Source organism: Arachis ipaensis, chromosome B6 (assembly GCF_059453495.1).
Source record: "Arachis ipaensis isolate K30076 ecotype BB chromosome B6, ASM5945349v1, whole genome shotgun sequence".
Classification (NCBI taxonomy): Eukaryota; Viridiplantae; Streptophyta; class Magnoliopsida; order Fabales; family Fabaceae; genus Arachis; species Arachis ipaensis.
This window is the reverse complement of record NC_142441.1, coordinates 65,384,259-65,407,637: the sequence shown is the minus strand read 5'-3', so window position 1 is coordinate 65,407,637 and position 23,379 is coordinate 65,384,259. Positions and strand designations below refer to the sequence as shown.

General features: G+C 46.9%; 16 non-coding genes and 35 pseudogenes across 16 annotated transcripts; all 51 read right to left on the bottom strand.

Moving 5' to 3' along the window:
- Positions 1–38: 38 nt before the first annotated feature.
- On the bottom strand, positions 39–157 carry LOC148556412 (5S ribosomal RNA). Its single transcript, XR_015891543.1, has one exon. It is a non-coding gene; the product is annotated as a 5S ribosomal RNA (ribosomal RNA).
- A 186-nt stretch (positions 158–343) lies between these two features.
- Positions 344–462, bottom strand: LOC148556411 (5S ribosomal RNA). Its single transcript, XR_015889774.1, has one exon. It is a non-coding gene; the product is annotated as a 5S ribosomal RNA (ribosomal RNA).
- A 188-nt stretch (positions 463–650) lies between these two features.
- Positions 651–769, bottom strand: LOC148556410 (5S ribosomal RNA; annotated as a pseudogene).
- A 182-nt stretch (positions 770–951) lies between these two features.
- On the bottom strand, positions 952–1,070 carry LOC148556409 (5S ribosomal RNA; annotated as a pseudogene).
- A 177-nt stretch (positions 1,071–1,247) lies between these two features.
- Positions 1,248–1,366, bottom strand: LOC148556408 (5S ribosomal RNA; annotated as a pseudogene).
- Positions 1,367–1,550: 184 nt separating this feature from the next.
- On the bottom strand, positions 1,551–1,669 carry LOC148556407 (5S ribosomal RNA; annotated as a pseudogene).
- Positions 1,670–1,856: 187 nt separating this feature from the next.
- LOC148556406 (5S ribosomal RNA) lies at positions 1,857–1,975 on the bottom strand. Its single transcript, XR_015889824.1, has one exon. It is a non-coding gene; the product is annotated as a 5S ribosomal RNA (ribosomal RNA).
- Positions 1,976–2,162: 187 nt separating this feature from the next.
- Positions 2,163–2,280, bottom strand: LOC148556405 (5S ribosomal RNA; annotated as a pseudogene).
- Positions 2,281–10,425: 8,145 nt separating this feature from the next.
- On the bottom strand, positions 10,426–10,544 carry LOC148556404 (5S ribosomal RNA; annotated as a pseudogene).
- Positions 10,545–10,731: 187 nt separating this feature from the next.
- Positions 10,732–10,850, bottom strand: LOC148556403 (5S ribosomal RNA). The gene has a single exon (XR_015891744.1). It is a non-coding gene; the product is annotated as a 5S ribosomal RNA (ribosomal RNA).
- A 184-nt stretch (positions 10,851–11,034) lies between these two features.
- Positions 11,035–11,153, bottom strand: LOC148556402 (5S ribosomal RNA; annotated as a pseudogene).
- Positions 11,154–11,336: 183 nt separating this feature from the next.
- On the bottom strand, positions 11,337–11,455 carry LOC148556401 (5S ribosomal RNA; annotated as a pseudogene).
- A 183-nt stretch (positions 11,456–11,638) lies between these two features.
- LOC148556400 (5S ribosomal RNA) lies at positions 11,639–11,757 on the bottom strand (annotated as a pseudogene).
- Positions 11,758–11,941: 184 nt separating this feature from the next.
- On the bottom strand, positions 11,942–12,060 carry LOC148556399 (5S ribosomal RNA). Its single transcript, XR_015891679.1, has one exon. It is a non-coding gene; the product is annotated as a 5S ribosomal RNA (ribosomal RNA).
- A 178-nt stretch (positions 12,061–12,238) lies between these two features.
- Positions 12,239–12,357, bottom strand: LOC148556398 (5S ribosomal RNA; annotated as a pseudogene).
- A 185-nt stretch (positions 12,358–12,542) lies between these two features.
- Positions 12,543–12,661, bottom strand: LOC148556397 (5S ribosomal RNA; annotated as a pseudogene).
- A 186-nt stretch (positions 12,662–12,847) lies between these two features.
- LOC148556396 (5S ribosomal RNA) lies at positions 12,848–12,966 on the bottom strand (annotated as a pseudogene).
- Positions 12,967–13,157: 191 nt separating this feature from the next.
- On the bottom strand, positions 13,158–13,276 carry LOC148556395 (5S ribosomal RNA; annotated as a pseudogene).
- A 182-nt stretch (positions 13,277–13,458) lies between these two features.
- Positions 13,459–13,577, bottom strand: LOC148556394 (5S ribosomal RNA; annotated as a pseudogene).
- Positions 13,578–13,762: 185 nt separating this feature from the next.
- On the bottom strand, positions 13,763–13,881 carry LOC148556393 (5S ribosomal RNA; annotated as a pseudogene).
- A 186-nt stretch (positions 13,882–14,067) lies between these two features.
- Positions 14,068–14,186, bottom strand: LOC148556392 (5S ribosomal RNA; annotated as a pseudogene).
- A 188-nt stretch (positions 14,187–14,374) lies between these two features.
- On the bottom strand, positions 14,375–14,493 carry LOC148556391 (5S ribosomal RNA; annotated as a pseudogene).
- A 184-nt stretch (positions 14,494–14,677) lies between these two features.
- On the bottom strand, positions 14,678–14,796 carry LOC148556390 (5S ribosomal RNA; annotated as a pseudogene).
- Positions 14,797–14,984: 188 nt separating this feature from the next.
- Positions 14,985–15,103, bottom strand: LOC148556389 (5S ribosomal RNA; annotated as a pseudogene).
- Positions 15,104–15,284: 181 nt separating this feature from the next.
- Positions 15,285–15,403, bottom strand: LOC148556388 (5S ribosomal RNA). Its single transcript, XR_015891604.1, has one exon. It is a non-coding gene; the product is annotated as a 5S ribosomal RNA (ribosomal RNA).
- A 183-nt stretch (positions 15,404–15,586) lies between these two features.
- LOC148556387 (5S ribosomal RNA) lies at positions 15,587–15,705 on the bottom strand. The gene has a single exon (XR_015890964.1). It is a non-coding gene; the product is annotated as a 5S ribosomal RNA (ribosomal RNA).
- A 186-nt stretch (positions 15,706–15,891) lies between these two features.
- LOC148556386 (5S ribosomal RNA) lies at positions 15,892–16,010 on the bottom strand. Its single transcript, XR_015891352.1, has one exon. It is a non-coding gene; the product is annotated as a 5S ribosomal RNA (ribosomal RNA).
- A 188-nt stretch (positions 16,011–16,198) lies between these two features.
- Positions 16,199–16,317, bottom strand: LOC148556385 (5S ribosomal RNA; annotated as a pseudogene).
- Positions 16,318–16,503: 186 nt separating this feature from the next.
- On the bottom strand, positions 16,504–16,622 carry LOC148556384 (5S ribosomal RNA; annotated as a pseudogene).
- Positions 16,623–16,808: 186 nt separating this feature from the next.
- Positions 16,809–16,927, bottom strand: LOC148556383 (5S ribosomal RNA; annotated as a pseudogene).
- Positions 16,928–17,107: 180 nt separating this feature from the next.
- On the bottom strand, positions 17,108–17,226 carry LOC148556382 (5S ribosomal RNA). The gene has a single exon (XR_015890213.1). It is a non-coding gene; the product is annotated as a 5S ribosomal RNA (ribosomal RNA).
- Positions 17,227–17,408: 182 nt separating this feature from the next.
- On the bottom strand, positions 17,409–17,527 carry LOC148556381 (5S ribosomal RNA). The gene has a single exon (XR_015890932.1). It is a non-coding gene; the product is annotated as a 5S ribosomal RNA (ribosomal RNA).
- A 185-nt stretch (positions 17,528–17,712) lies between these two features.
- Positions 17,713–17,831, bottom strand: LOC148556380 (5S ribosomal RNA; annotated as a pseudogene).
- Positions 17,832–18,018: 187 nt separating this feature from the next.
- LOC148556379 (5S ribosomal RNA) lies at positions 18,019–18,137 on the bottom strand (annotated as a pseudogene).
- Positions 18,138–18,324: 187 nt separating this feature from the next.
- Positions 18,325–18,443, bottom strand: LOC148556378 (5S ribosomal RNA). The gene has a single exon (XR_015891130.1). It is a non-coding gene; the product is annotated as a 5S ribosomal RNA (ribosomal RNA).
- Positions 18,444–18,630: 187 nt separating this feature from the next.
- Positions 18,631–18,749, bottom strand: LOC148556377 (5S ribosomal RNA; annotated as a pseudogene).
- A 185-nt stretch (positions 18,750–18,934) lies between these two features.
- Positions 18,935–19,053, bottom strand: LOC148556376 (5S ribosomal RNA; annotated as a pseudogene).
- A 185-nt stretch (positions 19,054–19,238) lies between these two features.
- LOC148556375 (5S ribosomal RNA) lies at positions 19,239–19,357 on the bottom strand (annotated as a pseudogene).
- A 185-nt stretch (positions 19,358–19,542) lies between these two features.
- On the bottom strand, positions 19,543–19,661 carry LOC148556374 (5S ribosomal RNA). The gene has a single exon (XR_015891333.1). It is a non-coding gene; the product is annotated as a 5S ribosomal RNA (ribosomal RNA).
- A 185-nt stretch (positions 19,662–19,846) lies between these two features.
- LOC148556373 (5S ribosomal RNA) lies at positions 19,847–19,965 on the bottom strand (annotated as a pseudogene).
- A 165-nt stretch (positions 19,966–20,130) lies between these two features.
- Positions 20,131–20,249, bottom strand: LOC148556372 (5S ribosomal RNA). The gene has a single exon (XR_015891400.1). It is a non-coding gene; the product is annotated as a 5S ribosomal RNA (ribosomal RNA).
- A 185-nt stretch (positions 20,250–20,434) lies between these two features.
- On the bottom strand, positions 20,435–20,553 carry LOC148556371 (5S ribosomal RNA; annotated as a pseudogene).
- Positions 20,554–20,733: 180 nt separating this feature from the next.
- On the bottom strand, positions 20,734–20,852 carry LOC148556370 (5S ribosomal RNA; annotated as a pseudogene).
- A 186-nt stretch (positions 20,853–21,038) lies between these two features.
- Positions 21,039–21,157, bottom strand: LOC148556369 (5S ribosomal RNA). The gene has a single exon (XR_015890794.1). It is a non-coding gene; the product is annotated as a 5S ribosomal RNA (ribosomal RNA).
- Positions 21,158–21,336: 179 nt separating this feature from the next.
- Positions 21,337–21,455, bottom strand: LOC148556368 (5S ribosomal RNA; annotated as a pseudogene).
- Positions 21,456–21,640: 185 nt separating this feature from the next.
- Positions 21,641–21,759, bottom strand: LOC148556367 (5S ribosomal RNA; annotated as a pseudogene).
- Positions 21,760–21,942: 183 nt separating this feature from the next.
- On the bottom strand, positions 21,943–22,061 carry LOC148556366 (5S ribosomal RNA; annotated as a pseudogene).
- A 191-nt stretch (positions 22,062–22,252) lies between these two features.
- Positions 22,253–22,371, bottom strand: LOC148556365 (5S ribosomal RNA). The gene has a single exon (XR_015890503.1). It is a non-coding gene; the product is annotated as a 5S ribosomal RNA (ribosomal RNA).
- Positions 22,372–22,554: 183 nt separating this feature from the next.
- Positions 22,555–22,673, bottom strand: LOC148556364 (5S ribosomal RNA; annotated as a pseudogene).
- Positions 22,674–22,861: 188 nt separating this feature from the next.
- Positions 22,862–22,980, bottom strand: LOC148556363 (5S ribosomal RNA). Its single transcript, XR_015891201.1, has one exon. It is a non-coding gene; the product is annotated as a 5S ribosomal RNA (ribosomal RNA).
- A 186-nt stretch (positions 22,981–23,166) lies between these two features.
- On the bottom strand, positions 23,167–23,285 carry LOC148556362 (5S ribosomal RNA; annotated as a pseudogene).
- Positions 23,286–23,379: the final 94 nt, after the last annotated feature.

Genomic DNA, 23,379 nt, shown 5'->3' with positions numbered 1-23,379 from the left:
TTAAAGAACAAGGGTAAGCACGACGTAAAAAAAAAAAAGAGGTGCTACACGAGGACTTCCCAGGAGGTCACCCATCCCAGTACTACTCTCGCCCAAACACGCTAAACTGCGGAGTTCTGATGGGATCCGGTGCATTAATGTTGGTATGATCGCACCTGTTAAAGTATGCGCACACAATTATCATAAGCATGTCTCGCAACGTAAGGTAAGTCAAGCTGCGAATCCCTGCGGGGCCCTTCCGAGCTTGCTGAAAATCAGGTCATTGCGGCTCGCTTTAGCTAATCTATTCAAGTTAGCTTAGTTTAAAGAACGAGGGTAAGCACGACGTAAAAAACAAAAAAAAGGGGTGCAACACGAGGACTTCCCAGGAGGTCACCCATCCTAGTACTACTCTCGCCCAAGCACGCTTAACTGCAGAGTTCAGATGGGATCTGGTGCATTAGTGCTGGTATGATCGCACCTATTAAAGTATGCGCACATAATTATCATAAGCATGTCTCGCGACGTAGGGTAAGTCGAGCTGCGAATCCCTGCAGGGACCGTGCGAGCTTGCCGAAAATCAGGTCATTGAGGCTCGCTTTAGCTAAACTATTCAATATAGCGTCGTTTAAAGAACGAGGGTAACCACGACGTAAAAAAAAAAAGTAAAAGAGGTGCAACATAAGGACTTCCCAAGAGGTCACCCATCCTAGTACTACTCTCACCCAAGCAGGCTTAACTGCAGAGTTTTGATGGGATCTGGTGCATTAGTGCTGGTATGATCGCACCTATTAAAGTATGCGCACACAATTATCATAAGCATGTCTCCCGATGTAGGGTAAGTCGAGCTGCAAATCCTTGCGGGGCCCGTGCGAGCTTGCCGAAAATCAGGTCATTGAGGCTCCCTTTAACTAAACTAGTCAATATAGCGTCGTTTAAAGAACAAGGGTAAGCACGACGTAAAAAAAAAAAGAAGTGCTACACGAGGACTTCCCAGGAGGTCACCCATCCTAGTACTACTCTCGCCCAAACACGCTTAACTGCAGAATTCTGATGGGATCCGGTACATTATTGCTGGGATGATCGCACCTATTAAAGTTTGCGCACATAATTATCATAAGCATGTCTCGCGACGTAGGGTATATCGAGCTGCGAATCCCTGCGGGCACGTGCGAGCTTGCCGAAAATCAGGTCATGGAAGCTCGCTTTAGCTAAACTATTCGATATAGCGTCGTTTAAAGAACAAGTGTAAGCACGACGTAAAAAAAAAGGTGCTACACAAGGACTTCCCAGGAGGTCACCCATCCTAGTACTACTCTCTCCCAAGCACGCTTAACTGCGGAGTTCTGATGGGATCCGGTGCATTAGTGCTGGTATGATCGCAGCTGTTAAAGTATGTGCACACAATTATCATAAGCATGTCTCGCGACGTAGGGTAAGTCGAGCTGCGAATCCCTGCAGGGCCCGTGCGAGCTTGCCGAAAATCAGGTCATTGATGCTCGCTTTAGCTAAACTACTCAATATAGCGTCGTTTAAAGAACAAGGGTAAGCACGACGTAAAAAAAAAAAAAGAGGTGCTACACGAGGACTTCCCAGGAGGTCACCCATCCTAGTACTACTCTCGCCCAACCACGCTAAACTGCGGAGTTCTGATGGGATCCGGTGCATTAGTGTTGGTATGATCGCACCTGTTAAAGTATGCGCACACAATTATCATAAGCATTTCTCGCGATGTAAGGTAAGTCAAGCTGCGAATCCCTGCGGGCCCGTGCGAGCTTGCCGAAAATCAGGTCATTGCGGCTCGCTTTAGCTAAACTATTCAAGTTAGCGTAGTTTAAAGAACGAGGGTAAGCACGACGTAAAAGACAAAAAAAAAAGGGGTGCAATACGAGGACTTCCCAGGAGGTCACCCATCCTAGTACTACTCTCGCCCAAGCACGCTTAACTACGGAGTTCTGATGGGATCCGGTGCATTAATGCTGGTATGATCGCACCTGTTAAAGTATGCGTACACAATTTTCGTAAGCATGTCTCGCGACGTAGGGTAAGTTGGGCTGCAAATCCCTGCGGGGACCGTGCGAGCTTGCCAAAAATCAGGTCATTGAGGCTCGCTTTAGCTAAACTATTCAATATAGCGTTGTTTAAAGAACGAGGGTAACCACGACGTAAAAAAAAAAGTAAAAGAGGTGCAACATAAGGACTTCCCAGAAGTCACCCATCCTGGTACTACTCTCGCTCAAGCACGCTTAACTGCAGAGTTCTCATGGGATCTAGTGCATTAGTGCTGGTATGATCGCACCTATTAAAGTATGTGCACACAATTATCATAAGCTTGTCTCCCGATGTAGGGTAAGTCGAGCTGCGAATCTGTTCCGAGGGTTACCTGAAACTGTAGGTCGATCTCAGACTAGATCTTCTGTGCTGGTCGGAGCTGTTGTGTCCGACTTGTTGATGGTGGCCGGAGCCGCCGCGTCCGACTTGTTGAAGGTGGCTGGAGCCGCTGTGACCGACTTGTTGGACTGGCTGCACTGCTGATCCTTGGTCCCCGAAGGGTGGGGGGTACCTGCAAGTGACTCCGATGCTTAAGTTAGCATGGGTATTAAACAGGTTTTATGTAGAATCAGAGTATGTGTTATACCTTGGTGCTCCAGTGTATTTATAATGGTGAGAAGTGACCTTCTTAGATAAGATAAGTTAGTTATCTTATCTTATCTTATCTTATCTTTGGGCGAGGTCAGCTTATCTTCAACGGAACCGCTCTTCTCTCTGTAGGCTTGAGCCGCCTTTGGATTGGGCTGTGTTCCTTTTATTTGGGCCCTTATTGGGCCTCTGTAGCGTTTTGGCCGAGCTCTTTGTGAAGAGGTCGGTCATTGGCCGAGCTCTTTGAGAAGAGGTCGGATAGTCTGACCTGAAGAGGTCGGTTGGCTTGTCGCTAAACATCCCGGGTCGGACAGCTTGACCTAGGGTATGAACAGTGCCCCTGCTTGAGTTCGATCTTTCCATGAGATCGTTCTTTTTAGAGCTTCGATCTCTTTGGAAGTCGTGCTCAAGCATCTGTCTGGCTTGTTTATTCATTGCTTTACAATCTTTGCAGATTTTCTAGAGGTTTGGGACTTTGTTGTTTGACCTTTTTTGATCACTTCCGGTTTTGTCCACTTTCTGTTTGGTCGAGGTGGTCCTTGGGGCTAACTTGTCCGACGACTTTTTAGTGTTCTCATAGAACACTTTTTAGTCATTCTGAACAATTTTGATAGCCTTGTCGTGGAGCCGTGGCTTTTTGGGCAGAGCTATGTCCGTTTTAGCGCACGTTTTTCGTTGGTCCGACTTCTTCTTGTCGGTCCAAGCTGTAGCTTTTGTTGGTCTGACTTCTTCTTGTCGGTCCAAGCTGTAGCTTTTGTTGGTCCAACTTCTTCTCGTTGTCCTTTTCCAAGTTATTTTTGTAATCCTCTTTCTTGGACCTTGGTCAAGTCTCTTTCAGGGATTACTTTTATAACTTGTTTTTTTGTAGGAGACCGACTTCGTCATGTCGATCTCTTCTAAGTTATTTTGTAATCCTCTTTCTTGGACCTTGTTCAGGTCTCTTTCAGGGATTACTTTTATAACTTGTTTGTTGTAGGAGACCGACTTCGTCATGTCGATCTCTTCTAAGTTATTTTTGTAATCCTCTTTCTTGGACCTTTGTCAGGTCTCTTTCAGGGATTACTTTTATAACTTGTTTGTAGGAGGTCGACTTCTTTGCGTCGTCCTCTTTCTAAGTTATTTTTGTAGTCCTCTTTTTTGGACCTTTGTCAGGTCTCTTTCAGGGACTACTTTTATAACTTTTTCATTTTGGGCTGACTTTGTCATGTCTGGCCCTTCTAAGTTAAAGTAATCCTCTTTAATAGGGTTGGCCAGACCTCTTTCCAGGGTTTACTTATAACTTGGGTTGACTTGGTCCGACTTCTTAACGTCGGCCAGTCTTTAAGTTATTATTTTAACAATCCGTAAGACCTCGTCAGGTTCTTTTTTGGATCACTTTCGATAACTTCTTACATTATTCTGTGTTCATTTTTTCCGATTTGTAGAAAGTGGTTGTCATCTCTAGACCGTCTTTTGGGTGAATCGCGTTTTCACCTTTATCGGACGATTGTCTTTATCGTGATCGTGCAGTAAAATTGTTTTTCACTTTCTGCCGACTTTATAATCGGACGATGAATGCTTCAGATTAATGCGTCTTGGTATAGTAGTGAATTTTGTTTTCACTTTGTCGACCTTTGTCGAAATCAAACGATGAATTCGGTTTCCATCGTGGTCGGGTGGTGAAGTTGGTTTTCACCTTGCCGACTTGACGCTTTGTAATCGGACGATGAATTTCGTTCTCATCTTGCCGACTTGACGCTTTGTAATCGGATGATGAATTTGGTTTTCATCTTGCCGACTTTGTCGTGATCGGGCAGTGACTTTGGTGTTCACCTTGCCGACCTGCCATAGTCGGGCGTCTTGGTAGGAAACTTTCTAGGGAATCTGCAATCTTTTAAACAATAAAATGAAGATATGAATGTGTACATGTTAGTACTTACCTTTCTAGGTCGGCAATCTTTTTGGATCTCGGCCTGGCGCCCTTTTTAGATTGCAGGCATGCCATGACCTTGGTAGCTCTTGCCCCTCGAGGTTGGACACTTTGTAGCAACCTTTCCCCAGTTCTTCTGAACAACTTGGTATGGTCCTTTCCAGTTGGCTGCCGACTTATTTTGATGTCATTTCGGATTAGGTTGAGATCGTTGTTGTTAGATTACCTTCTGATTGTATCTTGAGCCAATTTGACGTTTTAACGCCTCTTCCTTGATCCGAGCTCTTTCTCGGGTTTCTGGAGGTAAGTCGAGTTCTTCCTTTTGAAGTTATGAGTTGGCCTCTTCACTGTAGTGGATCACTATGGGCGATCCTTCTTTGGCCTCCATTGGGATCATTGCCTCCATTCCGTAAGCTAATTGGAAAGGTGATTCCTTTGTAGTGGAGTGTGGAGTTGTCCGATATGCCCATAGGACTTGTGGGAGCTCTTCTGGTGGGGCTATATTTTTTATGTAAAGCTTTGACTTTGTAGCTGGGTTTTTGCTCTGAAGAACTTTGGTTCTTTCTGCAAAAAGTTTGTGTCTTTGACCGTTTATTATGACTTTTCTTTTGTCGTTCGCCTTTGAGAAGAATGTGGGCTTTTCTTGCTGTTTCTGTTTCTTTTCATCGTTGCCTGACTCCTTTTGTACAAAAGTTCTAGCTTTTATTTTGACCTTTTGTTTGAGAGGTGTTCGGACTGTTTAGGTATAGATTGTCGACTTCTGTTCTCTGTGTTCTTGCCCTGTTGTTGCCTCCAAAGGGTGCCCTTGGACTTTCGTGTGAGTCCTGGGGTTTCCCTTTTACTGCCATGTCTGTCACTTGATGTTCTACTATTATTGTCCGAGTTGTTTCCTTATTTGCCCGAGTTGTTTGGTAGTAATCCCATAGTCGACCTATGTCTTTGAGATGTATACTAAGATCCCGGACGGCATGTCTGATTGGCTGAATTCCATAGTTTTAATGCGTGTTACTGTGGCTGACCCTGAGTACATCCTTTATACCGCCTTCGAGATTGACTTGTTGTGGTCTTGTAATGTAGCCTGGATGAGGCTTCTGTTATTGCCCCCTGGTTTGGTGTTGGCTAGTTTTGAAAATGCATCAGCTCGGGCATTTTGCTCCCGAGGCATGTGTCGGACCTCATATCCCCGAATTGTCCGAGCTGTTGGTGCTGGCTGGTTTTGAAAATGCATCAGCTCGGGCATTCTATGTGTCGGACTTCATTTTCCCTGATTTGTCTGAGCTATTTTCTGTTTTTGTCCAGGGTCCCCGAATTGTCCGAGATGTTCTCTGATTTTGTCCAGGGTCCCCCGAATTATCCGAGCTGTCATCTGTAGGATTCTTCTAGCTAAGTTTGTTTTCTGTAGGAGGCCTTTTATGGGCTGGTTGGTCCGAAATCTGATAGTGTGAGCTTGAAAGTATGGGTGGAGTTGTCGAGAGGTGAGTATGTGGGCTTAGGCGAACTTTTTCTATCTTTTGATAGTTTAGTTCGGCCCCTTGTAGAGCTTTGCTGATGAAGTAGATGGGTTCTTGCCCACTTCCGTCTTCTCTGACTAGTGCTAAGGCTATTGCCCGACTTCCCACTGCGTGGTATAATATGAGTTCTTCACTTTCCCATGGTCTGGAAAGAATGGGTGGTTGCCCCAAGAATTTTGAAATCTCGGAAGGCTTGTTCGCACTCCGTTGTCCTTTTCAACTCGTCTGACCTCTTTGGTGTGAGGTGGATGTTTAACTTGTCCGACCTCTTTGGTGTGAGGTGGACCTTCAACTTGTCAGACCTCTTGGTTGTGAGGTGGACCTTCAACTCGCCCGACATCTTCGATGTGAGGTGGACCTTCAACTCGTCCGAACTCTTTGGTGTGAGGTGGACCTTCAACTCGTCCGACCTCTTTGGTGTGAGGTGGATCTTCAACTCGTCCGACCTCTTTGGTGTGAGGTGGACCTTTAACTCGTCCGACCTCTTTGATGTGAGGTGGACCTTCAACTCGTCCGACCTCTTTGTTGTGAGGTGGACCTTCAACTCGTCCGACCTCTGTGTTGTGAGGTGGACCTTCAACTCGTCCGACCTCTTTGGTGTGAGGTGGATCTTCAACTCGTCCGACCTCTTTGGTGTGAGGTGGACCTTTAACTCGTCCGACCTCTTTGATGTTAGGTGGACCTTCAACTCGTCCGACCTCTTTGTTGTGAGGTGGACCTTCAACTCGTCCGACCTCTTTGTTGTGAGGTGGACCTTCAACTCGTCCGACCTCTTTGGTGTGAGGTGGATCTTCAACTCGTCCGACCTCTTTGGTGTGAGGTGGACCTTTAACTCATCCGACCTCTTTGATGTGAGGTGGACCTTCAACTCGTCCGACCTCTTCGGTGTGAGGTGGACCTTAACTTGTCCGACCTCTTTGGTGTGAGGTGGACCTTCAACTCGTCCGACCTCTTTGGTGTGAGGTGGATCTTCAACTCGTCCGACGTCTTTGGTGTGAGGTGGACTTTCAACTCGTCCGACCTCTTTGGTGTGAGGTGGACCTTCAACTCGTCCGACCTCTTCTGTGTGAGGTGGACCATCAACTCGTCCGACCTCTTTGGTGTGAGGTGGACCTTCAACTTGCCCGACCTCTTTGGTGTGAGGTGGACCTTCAACTCGTCCGACCTCTTTGGTGTGAGGTGGACCTTTAACTCGTCCGACCTCTTTGGTGTGAGGTGGACCTTTAACTCGTCCGACCTCTTTGGTGTGAGGTGGACCTTCAACTTGCCCGACCTCTTTGGTGTGAGGTGGACCTTCAACTCGTCCGACCCCTTTGTTGTAAGGTGGACCTTCAACTCGTCCGACCTCTTTGGTGTGAGGTGGACCTTCAACTCGTCCGACCTCTTTGTTGTGAGGTGGACCTTCAACTCGTCCGACCTCTTTGTTGTGAGGTGGACCTTCAACTCGTCCGACCTCTTTGGTGTGAGGTGGATCTTCAACTCGTCCGACCTCTTTGGTGTGAGGTGGACCTTTAACTCATCCGACCTCTTTGATGTGAGGTGGACCTTCAACTCGTCCGACCTCTTCGGTGTGAGGTGGACCTTAACTTGTCCGACCACTTTGGTGTGAGGTGGACCTTCAACTCGTCCGACCTCTTTGGTGTGAGGTGGATCTTCAACTCGTCCGACCTCTTTGGTGTGAGGTGGACTTTCAACTCGTCCGACCTCTTTGGTGTGAGGTGGATTTTCAACTCGTCCGACCTCTTTGGTGTGAGGTGGACCTTTAACTCATCCGACCTCTTTGGTGTGAGGTGGATCTTCAACTCGTCCGACCTCTTCGGTGTGAGGTGGACCTTAACTTGTCCGACCTCTTTGGTGTGAGGTGGACCTTCAACTCGTCCGACCTCTTTGGTGTGAGGTGGATCTTCAACTCGTCCGACCTCTTTGGTGTGAGGTGGACTTTCAACTCGTCCGACCTCTTTGGTGTGAGGTGGATCTTCAACTCGTCCGACCTCTTTGGTGTGAGGTGGACCTTTAACTCGTCCGACCTCTTTGATGTGAGGTGGACCTTCAACTCGTCCTACCTCTTTGTTGTGAGGTGGACCTTCAACTCGTCCGACCTCTTTGTTGTGAGGTGGACCTTCAACTCGTCCGACCTCTTTGGTGTGAGGTGGATCTTCAACTCGTCCGACCTCTTTGATGTGAGGTGGACCTTAACTTGTCCGACCTCTTTGGTGTGAGGTGGACCTTCAACTCGTCCGACCTCTTTGGTGTGAGGTGGACCTTCAACTGGTCCGACCTCTTTGGTGTGAGGTGGACCTTCAACTCGTCCGACCTCTTTGGTGTGAGGTGGACCTTCAACTCGTCCGACCTCTTTGGTGTGAGGTGGACCTTCAACTCGTCTGACCTCTTTGGTGTGAGGTGGACCTTCCACTCGTCCGACCTCTTTGGTGTGAGGTGGACCTTCCACTCGTCCGACCTCTTTGGTGTGAGGTGGACCTTTAACTCGTCCGACCTCTTCGGTTTGAGGTGGACCTTAACTTGTCCGACCTCTTTGATGTGAGGTGGACCTTCAACTCGTTCGACCTCTTTGGTGTGAGGTGGACCTTAAACTTGCCCGACCTCTTTGGTGTGAGGTGGACCTTCAACTCATCCGACCTCTTTGTTGTAAGGTGGACCTTCAACCCGTCCGACCTCTTTTGTTTTTGATTGGGCGAGGTGGTGGGATCTTCTCCGTGTTGCATATTTTTCGGTAAACCTCCACAAAAGAAACCCGAAGAGGGGTGTAATTGCGGTATTTTCTAGGCTTCCCGGGTTGATCTTCTTTTTTCTTGGACTCTTTATCCTTGTCCTGTGGTGGGTTAGGAGAATTCGGTTTCTGAGCTCTCTCCTAGTCGAGAGTTCTCCTCCATGTTGATGTGTTTCTTTGCCTGTTCCTGTACCTCGTTTAGAGATGTTGGGTGCTTCTTGGATATTGAGGGGCTAAAAGGTCCTCCTCGTAGGCCATTGATGAGACCCATGATATCTACATTTGTTGGCAGACTTTGTATGTCCAGGCACGCTTTGTTGAATCTTTCCATGTATTTGCGAAGACTTTCCCGATCTCCTTGCTTGATCCCTAGCAAGCTTAGAGCGTGTTCGGCTTTATGCTTTTGGATGGAGAATAACGGATTGCATCTGAGGCCTCCGTGAGATACATCCTGCTTCTGAAATTGCTAAGATGATGGCTTGGATCTGATGTGCCGTCGTACGGGGTCATGTTGGGAGCTTTGAAGTCCTTTGGGACTTTAGCTTTCATGATCTCTTTGGTGAATGGGTCTTGATCTTTGTGGGGGCTGTCTTCGTGACCGGATCGAGTTGTTTTGGCCTTGAGATCTGCTTCGAGTTTTAGGAGCTTATCCTTTAACTCGCGGCGTCGCCTTACCTCTTTTTGTAGATCCTTGCCAACTTCTCGTTGATGCTGGCTTTCTTTTTCAAGTTGCTTTAGGCGATCTTGAAGTGCTTCTATTACTCCCGGATGTGATGAGTTTTTGTCTCCGTTAGATTCCGGAGTATCTTTTGGTGTAGCGTCCGCATTTTTGTGCGACGTTCTGTCCTCTAGATCTAAATCGTGGTCGTTGTCATGGTCGTCTGCCATGGTGATGGGATGACTTCCAGGTTCCCCGGCAATGGCGCCAATGTTTCGAGGGTTACCTGAAACTGTAGGTCGATCTCGGACGAGATCTTCTGTGCTGGTCGGAGCTGTTGTGTCCGACTTGTTGATGGTGGTCGGAGCCGCCGCGTCCGACTTGTTGATGGTGGCCGGAGCCGCTGCGTCCGACTTGTTGGACTGGCTGCACTGCTGATCCTTGGTCCCCGGAGGGTGGGGGGTACCTGCAAGAGACTCCGATGCTTAAGTTAGCATGGGTATTAAACAGGTTTTATGTAGAATCAGAGTATGAGTTATACCTGGGTGCTCCAGTATATTGATAATGGTGAGAAGTGACCTTCTTAGATAAGATAAGTTAGTTATCTTATCTTATCTTATCTTATCTTTGGGCGAGGTCAGCTTATTTTCAACGGAACCGCCCTTCTCTCTGTAGGCTTGAGCCGCCTTTGGATTGGGCTGTGTTCCTTATATTTGGGCCCTTATTGGGCCTCTGTAGCGTTTTGGCCGAGCTCTTTGTGAAGAGGTCGGTCATTGGCTGAGCTCTTTGAGAAGAGGTCGGATAGTCTGATCTGCAGAGGTCGGTTGGCTTGTCGCTAAACATCCCGGGTCAGACAGCTTGACCCAGGGTATGAACAGAATCCTTGTGGGGCCCGTGCGAGCTTGCCGAAATTCAGGTCATTGAGGCTCGCTCTAGCTAAACTATTCAATATAGCGTCGTTTAAAGAACAAGGGTAAGCACGACGTAAAAAAAAAAAAAAGAAGTGCTACACGAGGACTTCCCAGGAGGTCACCCATCCTAGTACTACTCTCGCCCAAACACGCTTAACTGCGGAATTTTGATGGGATCCGGTACATTATTGCTGGGATGATCGCACCTATTAAAGTTTGCGCACATTTTTATCATAAGCATGTCTCGCGATGTAAGGTAAGTCAAGCTGCGAATCCCTGCGAGGCCTATGCGAGCTTGCCGAAAATCAGGTCATTGAGGATCGCTTTAGCTAAACTATTCAAGTTAGCGTAGTTTAGAGAACGAGGATAAGCACGACGTAAAAAACAAAAAAAAAAGGGTGCAACACTAGGACTTCCCAGGAGGACACCCATCCAAGTACTACTCTCGCCCAAGCACGCTTAACTGCGGAATTCTGATGGGATCCGGTGCATTAGTGCTGGTATGATCGCACCTATTAAAGTATGCGCACATAATTATCATAAGCATGTCTCGCAACATAGGGTAAGTCGAGCTGCGAATCCATGCGGGGCCCGTGCGAGCTTGCCGAAAATCAGGTCATGGAGGCTCGTTTTAGCTAAACTATTCAATATAGCGTCGTTTAAAGAACAAGGTCAAGCACGACGTAAAAAAAAAAAAGAAGATGCAACACGAGGACTTTCCAGGAGGTCACCCATCCTAGTACTACTCTCGCCCAAGCAAGCTTAACTGCGGAATTCTGATGGGATCCGGTGCATTAGTGCTGGTATGATCGCACCTATTAAAGTATGCGCACATAATTACATTAAGCATGTCTCGCGACGTAGGGTAAATCGAGCTGCGAATCCCTGCGAGACCGTGCGAGCTTGCCGAAAATCAGGTCATGGAGGCTCGCTTTAGCTAAACTATTCAATATAGCGTCGTTTAAAGAACAAGGGTAAGCACGACGTAAAAAAAAAAAAGAAGATGCAACACGAGGACTTTGCAAGAGGTCACCCATCCTATTACTACTCTTGCCCAAGCACGCTTAACTGCGGAATTCTGATGGGATCCGGTGCATTAGTGATGGTATGATCGCACCTATTAAAGTGTGCGCACATAATTATCATAATAAGCATGTCTCGCGACGTTGGGTAAATCGAGCAGCGAATCCCTGCGGGGCCCGTGCGAGCTTGCTGAAAATCAGGTCATGGAGGCTCGCTTTAGCTAAACTATTCAATATAGCGTCGTTTAAAGAATAAGGGTATGCACGATGTAAAAAAAAAAAGATGCAACACGAGGACTTCCCAGGAGGTCACCCATCCTAGTACTAATCTCGGCCAAGCACACTTAATTGCGGAATTCTTATGGGATCCGGTGCATTAGTGCTGGTATGATCGCACCTATTAAAGTATGCGCACACAATTATCATAAGCATGTCTCGCGACGTAGGGTAAGTCGAGCTGCGAATCCCTGCGGGGCCCGTGCGAGCTTGCCGAAAATCAGGTCATTGAGGCTCGCTTTAGCTAAACTACTCAATATAGCGTCGTTTAAAGAACAAGGGTAAGCACGATGCAAAAAAAAAAAAAGAGGTGCTACACGAGGACTTCCCAGGAGGTCACCCATCCTAGTACTACTCTCGCCCAAGCACACTTAACTGCGGAATTCTTATGGGATCCGGTGCATTAGTGCTGGTATGATCGCACCTATTAAAGTATGCGCACATAATTATCATAAGCATGTCTCGCGACGTAGTTTAAATCGAGCTGCGAATTCCTGCCGGGCCCGTGCGAGCTTGCCGAAAATCAGCTAATGGAGGCTCGCTTTAGCTAAACTATTCAATATAGCGTCGTTTAAAGAACTAGGGTAAGCACGACGTAAAAAAAAAGGTGTAACACGAGGACTTCCCAGGAGGTCACCCATCCTAGTACTACTCTCACCCAAGCAGGCTTAACTGCGGAGTTCTGATAGGATCCGGTGCATTAGTGCTGGTATGATCGCACCTGTTAAAGTATTCGCACACAATTATCATAAGCATGTCTCGCGACGTAGGGTAAGTCGAGCTGCGAATCGCTGCGGGGCCCGTGCGAGCTTGCCGAAAATCAGGTCATTGAGGCTCGCTTTAGCTAAACTACTCAATATAGCGTCGTTTAAAGAACAAGGGTAAGCACGATGCAAAAAAAAAAAAAAGAGGTGCTACACGAGGACTTCCCAGGAGGTCACCCATCCTAGTACTACTCTCGCCCAAGCATGCTGAACTGCGGAGTTCTGATGGGATCCGGTGCATTAGTGCTGGTATGATCGCACCTGTTAAAGTATGCGTACACAATTATCATAAGCATGTCTCGCGACGTAGGGTAAGTCGAGCATCGAATCCCTGCAGGGCCCGTGCCAGCTTGCCGAAAATCAGGTCATTGAGGCTCGCTTTAGCTAAACTATTCAATATAGCGTCGTTTAAAGAACAAGGGTAAGCACGACGTAAAAAAAAAAAAAAAGAAGTGCTACACGAGGACTTCCCAGGAAATCACCCATCCTAGTACTACTCTCGCCTAAGCACACTTAACTGCGGAATTCTGATGGGATCCGGTGCATTAGTGCTGGTATGATCGCACCTATTAAAGTATGCGCACATAATTATCATAAGCATGTCTCGCGACATAGGGTAAGTCGAGCTGCGAATCCTTGCGGGGCCCGTGCGAGCTTGCCGAAAATCAGGTCATGGAGGCTTGCTTTAGCTAAACTATTCAATATAGCGTCGTTTAAAGAACAAGGTCAAGCACGACGTAAAAAAAAAAAAAAAAAAAAGAAGTGCTACACGAGGACTTCCCAGGAAGTCACCCATCCTAGTACTACTCTCGCCCAAGCACACTTAACTGCGGAATTCTGATGGGATCCGGTGCATTAGTGCTGGTATGATCGCACCTATTAAAGTATGCGCACATAATTATCATAAGCATGTCTCGCGACATAGGGTAAGTCGAGCTGCGAATCCTTGCGGGGCCCGTGCAAGCTTGCCGAAAATCAGGTCATGGAGGCTCGCTTTAGCTAAACTATTCAATATAGCGTCGTTTAAAGAACAAGGTCAAGCACGACGTAAAAAAAAAAATAAGTGCTACACGAGGACTTCCCAGGAAGTCACCCATCCTAGTACTACTCTCGCCCAAGCACACTTAACTGCAGAATTCTGATGGGATCCGGTGCATTAGTGCTGGTATGATCGCACCAATTAAAGTATGCGCACATAATTATTATAAGCATGTCTCACGACGTAGGGTAAATCGAGCTGCGAATCCCTGCGAGAACCGTGCGAGCTTGCCGAAAATCAGGTCATGGAGGCTCGCTTTAGCTAAACTATTCAATATAGCGTCGTTTAAAGAACAAGGGTAAGCACGATGCAAAAAAAAAAAAAAGAGGTGCTACACAAGGACTTCCCAGGAGGTCACCCATCCTAGTACTACTCTCGCCCAAGCATGCTGAACTGCGGAGTTCTGATGGGATCCGGTGCATTAGTGCTGGTATGATCACACTTATTAAAGTATGCGCACACAATTATCATAAGCATGTCTCCCGACGTAGGGTAAGTCGAGCTGCGAATCCTTGTGGGGCCCGTGCGAGCTTGCAGAAAATCAGGTCATTGAGGCTCGCTTTAGCTAAACTATTCAATATAGCGTCGTTTAAAGAACAAGGGTAAGCACGACGTAAAAAAAAAAAAAAAGAAGTGCTACACGAGGACTTCCCAGGAAGTCACCCATCCTAGTACTACTCTCGCCCAAACACACTTAACTGCGGAATTCTGATGGGATCCGGTGCATTAGTGCTGGTATGATCGCACCTATTAAAGTATGCGCACATAATTATCATAAGCATGTCTCGCGACATAGGGTAAGTCGAGCTGCGAATCCTTGCGGGGCCCATGCGAGCTTGCCGAAAATCAGGTCATGGAGGCTCGCTTTAGCTAAACTATTCAATATAGCGTCGTTTAAAGAATAAGGTTAACCACGACGTAAAAAAAAAAAAAAAAAGAAGTGCTACACGAGGACTTCCCAGGAAGTCACCCATCCTAGTACTACTCTCGCCCAAGCACACTTAACTGCGGAATTCTGATGGGATCCGGTGCATTAGTGCTGGTATGATCGCACCTATTAAAGTATGCGCACATAATTATCATAAGCATGTCTCGCGACATAGGGTAAGTCGAGCTGCGAATCCTTGCAGGGCCCGTGCGAGCTTGCCGAAAATCAGGTCATGGAGGCTCGCTTTAGCTAAACTATTCAATATAGCGTCGTTTAAAGAACAAGGTCAAGCACGACGTAAAAAAAAAAAAGAATATGCAACACGAGGACTTTCCAGGAGGTCACCCATCCTAGTACTACTCTCGCCCAAGCACGCTTAACTGCAGAATTCTGATGGGATCCGGTGCATTAGTGCTGGTATAATCGCACCTATTAAAGTATGCGCACATAATTATCATAAGCATGTCTCGCGACGTAGGGTAAATCGAGCTGCGAATCCCTGCGAGAACCGTGCGAGCTTGCCGAAAATCAGGTCATGGAGGCTCGCTTTAGCTAAACTATTCAATATAGCGTCGTTTAAAGAACAAGGGTAAGCAAGACGTAAAAAAAAAAAAAAAAGAACATGCAACACGAGGACTTCCCAAGAGGTCACCCATCCTAGTACTAATCTCGCCCAAGCACACTTAACTGCGGAATTCTTATGGGATCCGGTGCATTAGTGCTGGTATGATCGCACCTATTAAAGTATGCGCACACAATTATCATAAGCATGTCTCGTGACGTAGGGTAAGTCGAGCTGCGAATCCCTGCCGGGCCCGTGGGAGCTTGCCGAAAATTAGGTCATTGAGGCTCGCTTTAGCTAAACTACTCAATATAGCGTCGTTTAAAGAACAAGGGTCAGCACAACGTAAAAAAAAAAAAGGTGTAACACGAGGACTTCCCAGGAGGTCACCCATCCTAGTACTTCTCTCGCCCAAGCACGCTTAATTGCGGAGTTCTGATGGGATCCGGTGCATTAGTGCGGGTATGATCGCACCTGTTAAAGTATGCGCACACAATTATCATAAGCATGTCTCGCGACGTAGGGTAAGTCGAGCTGCGAATCCCTGCGGGGCCCGTGCGAGCTTGCCGAAAATCAGGTCATTGAGGCTCGCTTTAGCTAAACTACTCAATATAGCGTCGTTTAAATAACAAGGGTAAGCACGATGCAAAAAAAAAAAAGAGGTGCTACACGAGGGTTTCCCAGGAGGTCACCCATCCTAGTACTACTCTCACCCAAGCACGCTTAACTGCGGAGTTCTGATGGGATCCGGTGCATTAGTGCTGGTATGATCGCACCTATTAAAGTATGCGTACACAATTATCATAAGCATGTCTCGCGACGTAGGGTAAGTCGAGCTGCGAATCCCTGCAGTGCCCGTGCCAGCTTGCCGAAAATCAGGTAATTGAGGATCGCTTTAGCTAAACTATTCAATATAGCGTCGTTTAAAGAATGAAGTTAACCACGACGCAAAAAAAAAGCAAAAGAGGTGCAACCCAAGTACTTCCCAGGAGGTCACCCATCCTAGTACTACTCTCGCCCAAGCACGCTTAACTGCGGAGTTCTGATGGGATCCGGTGCATTAGTGCTGGTATGATCACACTTATTAAAGTATGCGCACACAATTATCATAAGCATGTCTCCCGACGTAGGGTAAGTCGAGCTGCGAATCCTTGTGGGGCCCGTGCGAGCTTGCAGAAAATCAGGTCATTGAGGCTCGCTTTAGCTAAACTATTCAATATAGCGTCGTTTAAAGAACAAGGGTAAGCACGACGTAAAAAAAAAAAAAAAAAGAAGTGCTACACGAGGACTTCCCAGGAAGTCACCCATCCTAGTACTACTCTCGCCCAAACACACTTAACTGCGGAATTCTGATGGGATCCGGTGCATTAGTGCTGGTATGATCGCACCTATTAAAGTATGCGCACATAATTATCATAAGCATGTCTCGCGACATAGGGTAAGTCGAGCTGCGAATCCTTGCGGGGCCCGTGCAAGCTTGCCGAAAATCAGGTCATGGAGGCTCGCTTTAACTAAACTATTCAATATAGCGTCGTTTAAAGAACAAGGTCAAGCACGACGTAAAAAAAAAAAAAAGAATATGCAACACGAGGACTTTCCAGGAGGTCACCCATCCTAGTACTACTCTCGCCCAAGCACGCTTAACTGCAGAATTCTGATGGGATCCGGTGCATTAGTGCTGGTATGATCGCACCTACTAAAGTATGCGCACATAATTACATTAAGCATGTCTCGCGACGTAGGGTAAATCGAGCTGCGAATCCCTGCGAGAAACGTGCGAGCTTGCCGAAAATCAGGTCATGGAGGCTCGCTTTAGCTAAACTATTCAATATAGCGTCGTTTAAAGAACAAGGGTAAGCACGACGTAAAAAAAAAAAAAAGAAGATGCAACACGAGGACTTCCCAAGAGGTCACCCATCCTAGTACTAATCTCGCCCAAGCACAGTTAACTGCGGAATTCTTATGGGATCCGGTGCATTAGTGCTGGTATGATCGCACCTATTAAAGTATGCGCACACAATTATCATAAGCATGTCTCGCGACGTAGGGTAAGTCGAGCTGCGAATCCCTGCCGGGCCCGTGGGAGCTTGCCGAAAATTAGGTCATTGAGGCTCGCTTTAGCTAAACTACTCAATATAGCGTCGTTTAAAGAACAAGGGTAAGCACAACGTAGAAAAAGAAAGGTGTAACACGAGAACTTCCCAGGAGGTCACCCATCCTAGTACTACTCTCGCCCAAGCACGCTTAACTGCGGAGTTCTGATGGGATCCGGTGCATTAGTGCGGGTATGATCGCACCTGTTAAAGTATGCGCACACAATTATCATAAGCATGTCTCGCGACGTAGGGTAAGTCGAGCTGCGAATTCCTGCGGGGCCCGTGCGAGCTTGCCGAAAATCAGGTCATTGAGGCTCGCTTTAGCTAAACTACTCAATATAGCGTCGTTTAAATAACAAGGGTAAGCACGATGCAAAAAAAAAAAGAGGTGCTACACGAGGATTTCCCAGGAGGTCACCCATCCTAGTACTACTCTCACCCAAGCACGCTTAACTGCGGAGTTCTGATGGGATCCGGTGCATTAGTGCTGGTATGATCGCACCTTTTAAAGTATGCGTACACAATTATCATAAGCATGTCTCGCGACGTAGGGTAAGTCGAGCTGCGAATCCCTGCAGTGCCCGTGCCAGCTTGCCGAAAATCAGGTCATTGAGGCTCGCTTTAGCTAAACTATTCAATATAGCGTCGTTTAAAGAATGAAGTTAACCACGACGTAAAAAAAAGTAAAAGAGGTGCAACCCAAGTACTTCCCAGGAGGTCACCCATCCTAGTACTACTCTCGCCCAAGCACGCATAACTGCGGAGTTCTGATGGGATCCGGTGCATTAGTGCTGGTATGATCACACTTATTAAAGTATGCGCACACAATTATCATAAGCATGTCTCCCGACGTAGGGTAAGTCGAGCGGCGAATCCTTGCGGGGCCCGTGCGAGATTGCAGAAAATCAGGTCATTGAGGCTCGCTTTAGCTAAACTATTCAATATAGCGTCGTTTAAAGAACAAGGGTAAGCACGACGTAAAAAAAAAAAAAAAAGAAGTGCTACACGAGGACTTCCCAGGAAGTCACCCATCCTAGTACTACTCTCGCCCAAGCACACTTAACTGCGGAATTCTGATGGGATCCGGTGCATTAGTGCTGGTATGATCGCACCTATTAAAGTATGCGCACATAATTATCATAAGCATGTCTCGCGACATAGGGTAAGTCGAGCTGCGAATCCTTGCGGGGCCCGTGCGAGCTTGCCGAAAATCAGGTCATGGAGGCTCGCTTTAGCTAAACTATTCAATATAGCGTCGTTTAAAGAACTAGGTCAAGCACGACGTAAAAAAAAAAAAAAAGAATATGCAACACGAGGACTTTCCAGGAGGTCACCCATCCTAGTACTACTCTCGCCCAAGCACGCTTAACTGCGGAGTTCTGATGGGATCCGGTGCATTAGTGCTGGTATGATCGCACCTATTAAAGTATGCGTACACAATTATCATAAGCATGTCTCGCGACGTAGGGTAAGTCGAGCTGCGAATCCCTGCAGTGCCCATGCGAGCTTGCCGAAAATCAGGTCATTGAGGCTCGCTTTAGCTATACTATTCAATATAGCGTCGTTTAAAGAATGAAGTTAACCACGACGTAAAAAAAAAAGTAAAAGAGGTGCAACCCAAGTACTTCCCAGAAGGTCACCCATCCTAGTACTACTCTCGCCCAAGCACGCTTAACTGCGGAGTTCTGATGGGATCCGGTGCATTAGTGCCGGTATGTTCGAACTTATTAAAGTATGCGCACACAATTATCATAAGCATGTCTCCCGACGTAGGGTAAGTCGAGCTGCGAATCCTTGCGGGGCCCGTGCGAGCTTGCCAAAAATCAGGTCATTGAGGCTCGCTTTAGCTAAACTATTCAATATAGCGTCGTTTAAAGAACAAGGGTAAGCACGACGTAAAAAAAAAAAAAAGAAGTGCTACACGAGGACTTCCCAGGAAGTCACCCATCCTAGTACTACTCTCGCCCAAGCACGGTTAACTGCGGAATTCTGATGGGATCCGGAGCATTAGTGCTGGTATGATCGCACCTATTAAGGTATGCGCACATAATTATCATAAGCATGTCTCGTGACGTAGGGTAAGTCGAGCTGCGAATCCTTGCGGGGCCCATGCGAGCTTGCTGAAAATTAGGTCATGGAGGCTCGCTTTAGCTAAACTATTCAATATAGCGTCGTTTATAGAACAAGGGTAAGCACGACGTAAAAAAAAAAAAAGAAGATGCAACACGAGGACTTCGCAAGAGGTCACCCATCTTATTACTACTCTCGCCCAAGAACGCTTAACTGCGGAATTCTCATGGGATCTGGTGCATTAGTGCTGTTATGATCGCACCTATTAAAGTATGCGCACATAATTATCATAAGCATGTCTCGCGACGTAGGGTAAATCGAGCTGCGAATCCCTGCGGGGCCCGTGCGAGCTTGCCGAAAATCAGGTCATGGAGGCACGCTTTAGCTAAACTATTCAATATAGTGTCATTTAAAGAACAAGGGTAAGCACAATGTAACAAAAAAAAAAGAAGATGCAACACGAGGACTTCCCAAGAGGTCACCCATCCTAGCACTACTCTCGCCCAGGCACGCTTAACTGCGGAGTTCTGATGGGATCCAGTGCATTAGTGCTGGTATGATCGCACCTATTAAAGTATGCGCACACAATTATCATAAGCATGTCTCCCAACGTAGGGTAAGTCGAGCTGCGAATCCTTGCGGGGCCCGCGCGAGCTTGCCGAAAATCAGGTCATTGAGGCTCGCTTTAGCTAAACTATTCAATATAGCGTCATTTTAAGAACAAGGGTAAGCACGACGTAGAAAAAAAAAAAAGAAGTGCTACACGAGGACTTCCCTGGAGGTCACCCATCCTAGTACTACTCTCGCCCAAGCACGGTTAACTGCGGAATTCTGATGGGATCCGGTGCATTAGTGCTGGTATGATCGCACCTATTAAAGTATGCGCACATAGGGTAAGTCGAGCTCCGAATCCTTGCGGGGCCCGTGCGAGCTTGCCGAAAATCAGGTCATGGAGGCTCGCTTTAGCTAAACTATTTAATATAGCGTCGTTTAAAGAACAAGGGTAAGCACGACGTACAAAAAAAAAAAAAAACAAGAAGATGCAACACGAGGACTTCCCAGGAGGTCACCCATCCTAGTACTACTCTCACCTAAGCACGCTTAACTACGGAATTCTGATGGGATCCGGTGCATTCGTGCTGGTATGATCGCACCTATTAAAGTATGCGCACATAATTACATTAAGCATGTCTCGCGACGTAGGGTAAATCGAGCTGCGAATCCCTGCGGGGCCCATGGGAGCTTGCCGAATATCAGGTCATGGAGGCTCGCTTTAGCTAAACTATTCAATATAGCGTCGTTTAAAGAACAAAGGTAAGCACGACGTAAAAAAAAAAAAAGAAGATGCAACACGAGTACTTCGAAAGAGGTCACCAATCCTATTACTACTCTCGCCCAAGCACGCTTAACTACGGAATTCTGATGGGATCCGGTGCATTAGTGCTGGTATGATCGCACCTATTAAAGTTTGCACACATAATTATCATAAGCATGTCTCGCGACGTAGGGTAAATCGAGCTACGAATATCTGCCGGGCTCGTGCGAGCTTGCCGAAAATCAGGTCATGGAGGCTTGCTTTAGCTAAACTATTCAATATAGCGTCTTTTAAAGAACAAGGGTAAGCACGACATAAAAAAAAATAGGTGCAACACGAGGACTTCACAGGAGGTCACCCATACTAGAACTACTCTCGCCCAAGCACGCTTAATTGCGGAGTCCTGATGGGATCTGGTGCATTAGTGCCGGTATGATCGCACCTGTTAAAGTATGCGTACACAATTATCATAAGCATGTCTCGCGACGTAGGATAAGTTGAGCTACGAATCCCTGCAGGGCCCGTGCGAGCTTGCCAAAAATCAGGTCATTGAGGCTCGCTTTAGCTAAACTATTCAATATAGCGTCGTTTAAAGAACGAAGTTAAACACGATGTAAAAAAAAAAAAAAGAAGATGCAACACGAGGACTTCCCAAGAGGTCACCCATCCTAGTACTACTCTCGCCCAGGCACGCTTAACTGCGGAATTCTAATGGGATCCGGTGCATTAGTGCTGGTATGATCGCACCTATTAAAGTTTGCACACATAATTATCATAAGCATGTCTCCCGACGTAGGGTAAATCGAGCTACGAATATCTGTCGGGCTCGTGCGAGCTTGCCGAAAATCAGGTCATGGAGGCTTGCTTTAGCTAAACTATTCAATATAGCGTCGTTTAAAGAACAAGGGTAAGCACGACATAAAAAAAATAGGTGCAACACGAGGACTTTACTGGAGGTCACCCATCCTAGAACTACTCTCGCCCAAGCACGCTTAATTGCGGAGTCCTGATGGGATCTGGTGCATTAGTGCCGGTATGATCGCACCTGTTAAAGTATGCGTACACAATTATCATAAGCATGTCTCGTGACGTAGGATAAGTTGAGCTACGAATCCCTGCAGGGCCCGTGCGAGCTTGCCAAAAATCAGGTCATTGAGGCTCGCTTTAGCTAAACTATTCAATATAGCGTCGTTTAAAGAACGAAGTTAAACACGATGTAAAAAAAAGTAAAAGAGGTGCAACCCAAGTACTTCCCAGGAGGTCACTGATCCTAGTACTACTCTCGCCCAAGCACACTTAACTGCGGAGTTCTGATGGGATCCGGTGCATTAGTGCTGGTATGATCGCACCTATTAAAGTATGCGCACACAATTATCATAAGCATGTCTCCCAACGTAGGGTAAGTTGAGCTGCGAATCCTTGCGGGGCCCGTGCGAGCTTGCCGAAAATCAGGTCATTGAGGCTCGCTTTAGCTAAACTATTCAATATAGCGTCATTTTAAGAACAAGGGTAAGCACGACGTAGAAAAAAAAAAGAAGTGCTACACGAGGACTTCCCTGGAGGTCACCCATCCTAGTACTACTCTCGCCCAAGCACGGTTAACTGCGGAATTCTGATGGGATCCGGTGCATTAGTGCTGGTATGATCGCACCTATTAAAGTATGCGCACATAATTATCATAAGCATGTCTCGCTACATAGGGTAAGTCGAGCTCCGAATCCTTGCGGGGCCCGTGCGAGCTTGCCAAAAATCAGGTCATGGAGGCTCGCTTTAGCTAAACTATTCAATATAGCGTCGTTTAAAGAACAAGGGTAAGCACGACGTACAAAAAAAAAAAAAACAAGAAGATGCAACACGAGGACTTCCCAGGAGGTCACCCATCCTAGTACTACTCTCACCCAAGCACGCTTAACTACGGAATTCTGATGGGATCCGGTGCATTCGTGCTGGTATGATCGCACCTATTAAAGTATGCGCACATAATTACATTAAGCATGTCTCGCGACGTAGGGTAAATCGAGCTGCGAATCCCTGCGGGGCCCATGGGAGCTTGCCGAATATCAGGTCATGGAGGCTCGCTTTAGCTAAACTATTCAATATAGCGTCGTTTAAAGAACAAGGGTAAGCACGACGTAAAAAAAAAAAGAAGATGCAACACGAGGACTTCGCAAGAGGTCACTAATCCTATTACTACTCTCGCCCAAGCACGCTTAACTACGGAATTCTGATGGGATCCGGTGCATTAGTGCTGGTATGATCGCACCTATTAAAGTATGCGCACATAATTATCATAAGCATGTCTCGCGACATAGGGTAAGTCGAGCTCCGAATCCTTGCGGGGCCCGTGCGAGCTTGCCGAAAATCAGGTCATGGAGGCTCGCTTTAGCTAAACTATTCAATATAGCGTCGTTTAAAGAACAAGGGTAAGCACGACGTACAAAAAAAAAAACAAGAAGATGCAACACGAGGACTTCCCAGGAGGTCACCCATCCTAGTACTACTCTCACCCAAGCACGCTTAACAACGGAATTCTGATGGGATCCGGTGCATTCGTGCTGGTATGATCGCACCTATTAAAGTATGCGCAAATAATTACATTAAGCATGTCTCGCGACGTAGGGTAAATCGAGCTGCGAATCCCTGCGGGGCCCATGGGAGCTTGCCGAATATCAGGTCATGGAGGCTCGCTTTAGCTAAACTATTCAATATAGCGTCGTTTAAAGAACAAGGGTAAGCACGACGTAAAAAAAAAAAAAAGAAGATGCAACACGAGGACTTCGCAAGAGGTCACCAATCCTATTACTACTCTCGCCCAAGCACGCTTAACTACGGAATTCTGATGGGATCCGGTGCATTAGTGCTGGTATGATCGCACCTATTAAAGTATGCGCACATAATTATCATAAGCATGTCTCGCGACATAGGGTAAGTCGAGCTCCGAATCCTTGCGGGGCCCGTGCGAGCTTGCCGA